Consider the following 7301-nt stretch of genomic DNA (forward strand, 5'->3'; position numbering starts at 1 on the left):
GCCGCCCCCAAAGGAACTATAGTGTACATCCCTTCAATGTTCCCTCAAAAAACGTCACTGAGCAAATGTTAGGTCTGCTGAGAGCAAACTTGAACGTTGTGAAAATTCTGTGCAACTTCCAGCGCACGTTTACTGTGAACCCTGAGGCTGTACCCACTTTAAATTACAGTTTTAACAGTGGCCAAGTAGGCTACTGTGTTTTTTTGATCACAATATAGGCCTAACAGAGTGGCCTAAAATAATAAACTATGGAGAAAATGCATCCCATAACAGTTTAACATGGAAATAGCTGTTCTATCATTCAGCCTACAGTAGCAGCCAATGTGTGGCATTCAATGTAGGGCTACAATCCATGAGACTTTTGAGAGAAAAAAAAACATGCAGGGCTTGACATTAACCTTTATCCACTTGTCCTTCAGACAAGGAGGTGACTGAAAATGTTTGTGTTGTTTGATGCAAGAAACCACTTTATAAACTAAAATACATTATTCACATACCATTATTACAGAGAATCAGACAAATGATTCTACCCTCTGCCTATTGGCTTATTCAAGCCTGTCTCAAAATACAACACTGCCTCTTTAAGACAGAAATGTACATGTTTTGTGCTCATTGCTGACTACAAATGATATATAACTGGGCTAATAAGTCACTAACTAGCAAAGGATATGAACAAAATGTGCACAGGTACATGCAGCTCTTGCTTTGATCTCAAAACAAGCACACTACTAAAGACCACAGCTGTAAAAACCGTCCAGTCCTAAGTAAATGGAACAGATTCAGTTATGGCAATGGTCTATTTGCATATAGGCCTACTGCAGCTCTGATTGGTTATGCAGCACCGGTCTTTCTAGACTACAGGCTGTCATGAGCAGTAGAATCCTACTCGGATGCGTTCTGCCTACAAGAAAATCTATTGCATAGTTTGTTTTGTTTTCGGTATGTTGAATTGAAGTAGCTCATATTGCATTTAATCAATCACAATTGCCACAGTAAAGGGAAATGTTGATATTGTTAACTACCGAACAGGGAAAACTATAGAAAGTTGAGTGAAGTTCAATCTTATGCTTCTCTCTGTGGGCTTCTGTGCTCTGCACGCAGTCCTGAATGCACACACACAGCTTAAAGGGAACATTGCATCTATTACACTTTGTGATACAAAAGGGGGAACCGGAAAATAAAATACAAATATATTTTTAATTACCTTACACATTTCACTACTTCGACCCTATCTGCCACTGCACCATGCCAAAGGCCTGGGAGAACAGGACACCACCAGTCAACACACCCTGTAACTTTTCTGAAGTCAAATCTGGTATACCCAAATACTTCTCTGCAGCTGCCACCACAACATCTATTCTCTGTGATTCACGTTCCATTTCTGTGGTACAATTGACAACCATTTCTATGAACGCTAAGAAGCCAACCTTACTGAAGCATACTGTATATCACTCGTTGGCCTATCCCTCTGTGCTGGCACAGATCTACTACTCACAGGAATCCTCTCAGGATACCTCACCCTTGACCCATCCTCCTCTACTTTCTTCACTGTCTCAGCATATAACATCTTCTGCACTACTCTAGCCAGCTCAACCTGCCTCTCTCGCACTGGACAATTCTGACCCCGCCTCTACCATACGTCCTATTGGCCAACGTGCAATCATTGGAGAATAAACTGGATGAGCTCCGTTCGAGACTATCCTACCAACAGGACATTAAAAACAGTAATATCTTGTGTTTCACTGAGCCGTGGCTGAACGACGACATAGATAATATACAGTTGGCTGGGTTTTCCTTGCATCGGCAAGACAGAACAGCTACCTCCGGTAAGACGTGGTGGTCTGGTGGTCTGTGTCTATTTGTCAATAACAGCTTGTGGGCAAAATCTAATATTAAAGAAGTTTTAAGGTTTTGCTCGCCTGAGGTAGAGTAAGCTGTAGACCAAACTATTTACCAAGAGTTTTCATCTAGATTTTTCGTAGCTGTCTATTTACCGCCACAAACCGATGCTGGCACTAAGACGGCAGTCAACCAGCTGTATATCGCCATAAGCAAACAAGAAAATGCTCATCCAGAGGCGGCGCTGCTAGTGGCCAGGGACTTTAATGCAGGGAAACTTAAATCCGCTTTACCTCATTTCTACCATCATGTCACTTGTGCAACCAAAGGGACCCCCTTTTTTCACAGAGATGCATACAAAGCTCTCCCTCACCCTCCATTTGGCAAATCTGCCCATAATTATATCCTCCTGATTCCTGTGTCAGAGGAGGCCTTAAAAACTTCCAAAGACTCCAGTCACCCTATTCATGGACTGTTCTCTCTGCTACCGCACAGCAAGCGGTAACGGAGCGCCAATCTAGGTCAAAAAGGCTCCTTAACAGCTTCTACCCCCGAGCCATAAGACTGCTGAACAGCTGATCAAATGGCTACCTGGACTATTTGCATTGACCCCACCCCCCCCCCCCCCCCCCCCCCTGTTGTTTTTACGCTGCTGCTACTCGCTGTTTATTATCTATGCATAGTCACTTTACCCATACCTACATGATCATATTACCTCAATTACCTCGACTAACCTGTACCTCCGCACATTGACTTGGTACCGGTACCCCCTGTATATATAGCCTCGTTATTGTTGTTTTATTGTGTAACTATTTTTTACTTTAGGTTATTTGGTACATATTTTTTGTTAACTATTTTCTTAAAACTGCATTGTTGGTTAAGAGCTGGTAAGTAAGCATTTCACAGTAAGGTCTACACCTATTGTATTCAGCGAATATGATAAATACTATTTAATTTATTTTGTTTGGCTGCTGTGATTTCAAACTTTCCATGTGTGTGGTCTTGGTCGGGAGAGATGACGGTAAGGAAGTTCAGTTAGTGTCACGCCCTGACCTTAGAGAGCCGTTTTATTTCTCTATTTGGTGAGGTCAGGGTGTGATGTGGGTTGGGCATCCTATGTTTTGTATTTCTTTGTGTTTGGCCGAGTGTGGTTCCCAATCAGAGACAGCTGTCTATCGTTGTCTCTGATTGGGAATCATTCTTAGGTAGCCTTTTTTTTCCCACCTATGTTGTGGGATCTTGTTTTTGTACAGCTCTTGTAGCCTACGGAACGTCGTTTTGGTTTCACTTTGTTATTTTGTTGCTGGTTCTCATTTAAATAAATATGATGACCACAAATTACGCTGCGCCTTGGTCCCCTTCAAACAACGGACGTTGCCTTTCACTTTGAGCTGTGTCTTTGGTGTAGCTACCTAAGTTCTTCGTAGATGTATACTAGCTTGTTATTGCTGTCTAACATTCACGTGGCTATAATCTACCAAGCTAACATTAACTAAACCTAGGCTGTTAAAGTAGCTATCATCATTGAGAGTACTGTTTGCTGTGCGCGACTGTTAGCTAACGTTATCAACTTATCTAGCTAGCTAGCTTACTAAACTATTTGTAATTTATGCTTGTGTTTGACAGCATATCACAGTTTTTAAAGCTGCTGATAGCTGCATAGGTTTATGTTATCCCAATGCCAATTGTATTGTTGTCCCGTCTGCCCCCTCTCATATCATGCCCCGAGACTATGCCCCCTCCCATATCATGCCCCGAGACTATGTGAGTGCCGCATAGAGGTAAGCACATGTAGCTACAGTAATTGCGCCATAATATTTAAATCTAAATCAAATGGAAAATGATGATTTCCCAGTAGGGGAGCAGTGTAAAAAAAAAGGGGGGGAGGGGTAATAATAGGCCTAGCCACATAAAGCCTAACATTAATTGGACTAGGTCATCCCCTGTCATCACATGATAACCTTGTTTAATATAGACTAGCCAGGCTATTTGCATCCCCTTCCGTTAACACTTAGTGTTTAAGTTTTTGTCATTTCAGAGGGATCTGTGGATGCTGGTGGCGTCTCTGCGTCTGAAACCATTCGACATGAGAGAATGGTAAAACAGAGTCATAGGACCGGCCTTCAGAACCTGCATGCTCTGGTGAAGTGTATCACGCTGCGTTGTACAAAGACCAGCCATGTGTGTGGGCAGCCTCTGTTCTCTCTGCCGGAAAGGAGCATTAGTATAGAAGAGGTGGTGATGGCACGCACAGAGGGACGCACCACCATCCACAGGCACGTTGTGGAGGGGTCCTTCCTCAGGAACTACGTGGATGTTTTGGTTATTCTGGTCATGCTGAGACGGTTCTGCTGCTACCCCTACTGGGCAAGACCACTAAACACACAGGTGTGGTAGCTGTGACTCCTGCAGAGTTGAGAGGGCATCTGATAGAGATGCTGAGGCTGGTGCTGGGCAGTGGCTCTGATGAGGAGTGTGCTGTGTGTCTGGACTGTCCTTTTGCCCTTCACCACGCACTGTGCACACAGGTCTACTGCAGACTCTGCAGCGCAGAGGTCGTACGTACCAAGCAGGAGCAGACACGGTGCCCTCTGTGCAGAGGCCAGATCAATGCCAATGAGCTGGTGGAGTTTCCTCAGGAAGAGGAGGAGGACGAGAGCAACCTCTCAGAGAACTGGAGGAGCAGCTCCAAGGTGGAGGCTGTAATGTCTAGCCTGCTCAGACACAGTGAGGAGAACGGCATCCAGAGTCAGAAGCAGAATCTGGTGGAGAAGGCTTTTGGCTTCCCCAGAGAGAGGAAGACTTCATGCGTAGATGATATCCGAGCCCTCGTGGAGCTCTAGACATCTGGCTGTTAAAAATACTGTTTGAAGAAGACTGTTCTCACTGTTCTTTTGTTCTTTAATATCCTTTAAGTTCAGAGGGAATGTACACAGACACAAACACAACAAGGCCCATCTTTTACAGCAGTTGTTTCGAAAATGGTAAATGTGGGAATACAGTTTGTGACAAACCATGAAAAAAAGAGTGAATATCACCAGGGACCACACAATACAATATCACGATACTTAGGTGCCTACACGATATGCATTGCAATTCTCACTATTCTATATATGGCATATTGCGTTTCTGCAATTCAATGTTCTAAACATATTGCTCACTATATGTCTGCTGCAGTGAGACAAGAGAGCCATGAGAAAATCCTTTTTCATCAGTCATGGAAATGCAAGAAAAACTGCAAAAGGCCTCTTGTGTTATTTTCTTTCTGGCTTTCATTATAGTCCTGTTGCCATGCCAAGCTAGAATTGGTACATTGTATTCTCAGAAATGTCACGTGTAGAAAAAGGGGTCTGTGGGGAGGGGTGGGTTTCTTTAGGATTCAGATTAACCCTAGATGCTTGTGATGTCCAACTGGTTTAGTCATGATGATAACATGATACCCCTCCAAGTCAAGACCTAAAGCACCTTCTGTATAGTCCAAATGCCATTATGTTTGGGCTGTACGTTGTAAGATGAATATTTCACATTAAAATGCCCTCTTTCATAATTTCATTCTGTCTTTCAAAATTGTCCTACATGATAAGTTTGGATGCTGTTCACATGGGAAACCATCAGTCCAGGCTAAACATAGTGCCAACTGTAAAGTTTGTTGGAGGAATAATGATCTGGGGCTGTTTTTCATGGTTTTGGCTAGGCCCCTTAATTCCAGTGAGGGAAATTTTAACGCTACAGCATACAATGACATTCTAGACGATCCTGTGCATCCAACTTTGTGGGAACAATTTGGGGAAAACCCTTTCCTGTTTCAGCATGACAATGCCCCCATGCACAATACAAGGTCCATACAGAAATGATTTATCGAGATAGGTGTGGAAGAACTTGACTGGCCTGCACGGAGCCGTGACTTCAACCCCATCAAACACCTTTGGGAGGAATTGGAACGCCGACTGTGAGCCAGGCCTAATCGCTCAACATCAGTGCCCAACCTCACTTGTGGCTTAATGGAAGCAAGTCCCCGCAGCAATGTTCCAACATCTAGTGAAAAGTCTTCCCAGAAGAGTGGAGGCAGATACAGCTTCAAAGGGGGGACCAATTCTATATTAATGCCAATGATTTAGAATGAGATGTTCGATGAGCAGGTGTCAACCTATATATAAACTCAGCAAAAAAAGAAACGTCCTCTCACTGTCAACTGCGTTTATTTTCAGCAAAATTAACGTGTAAATATTAGTATGAACATAAGATTCAACAACTGAGACATAAACTGAACAAGTTCCACAGACATGTGACTACAGAAATGGAATAATCAAAAGTAACAGTCAGTATCTGTTGTGACCACCAGCTGCATTAAGTACTGCAGTGCATCTCCTCCTCATGGACTGCACCAGATCTGCCAGTTCTTGCTGTGAGATGTTACCCTACTCTTCCACCAAGGCACCTGCAAGTTCCCAGACATTTCTGGGGGAATGGCCCTAGCCCTCACCCTCCGATCCAACAGGTCCCAGACGTGCTCAATGGGATTGAGATCCGGGCTCTTCGCTGGCTATGGCAGAACACTGACATTCCTGTCTTGCAGAAAATCATGCACAGAACGAGCAGTATGGCTGGTGGCATTGTCATGCTGGAGGGTCATGTCAGGATGAGCCTGCAGGAAGGGTACCACATGAGGGAAGAGGATGTGTTCCCTGTAACACACAATGTTGAGATTGCCTGCAATGACAACAAGCTCAGTCCAATGATGCCGTGACACACCGCCCCAGACCATGACGGACCCTCCACCTCCAAAATCGATCCCGCCCCAGAGTACAGGCCTCGGTGTAACGCTCATTCCTTCGATGATAAACGCAAATCCAACCATCATATTCCGTTCAAAATCAGCCGTTTCCAGCTACAATAGTAATTTACAACATTAACAATATCTACACTGTATTTCTGATCAATTTGATGTTATTTTAATGGACAAAAAATGTGCTTTTCTTTCAAAAATAAGGACATTTTTAAGTGACCCAAAACTTTTGAACGATAGAGTATACACAGTACCAGTCAAAAGTTTGGACATAAAATAACAGTGAAGGCATCAAAACGATGAAATAACACATATGGAATAATGTAGTAACCCAAAAAGTGTTAAACAAATAAAAAATATATTTTATATTTTAGAATCTTCAACGTAGCCACACGTTGCCTTGATAACAGCTTTGCACACTCTTGGCATTTTCTCAACCAGCTTCATGAGGTAGTCACCTGGAAAGCATTTCAATTAACTGGTGTGACTTGTTAAAAGTTGATTTGTGGAATTTCTTTCCTAGGTAGGGGTGGTATACAGAAGATAGCCCTATTTGGTAAAAGACAAAGTCCATATTATGGCAAGAACAGCTCAAATAAGCGAAGAGAAACGACAGTCCATCATTACTTTAAGATATGAAGGTCAGTCAATCCGGGAACATTTCAAGAACTTTGAA

Source organism: Oncorhynchus mykiss, chromosome 14, assembly GCF_013265735.2.
Source record: "Oncorhynchus mykiss isolate Arlee chromosome 14, USDA_OmykA_1.1, whole genome shotgun sequence".
NCBI classification, from domain to species: domain Eukaryota; kingdom Metazoa; phylum Chordata; class Actinopteri; order Salmoniformes; family Salmonidae; genus Oncorhynchus; species Oncorhynchus mykiss.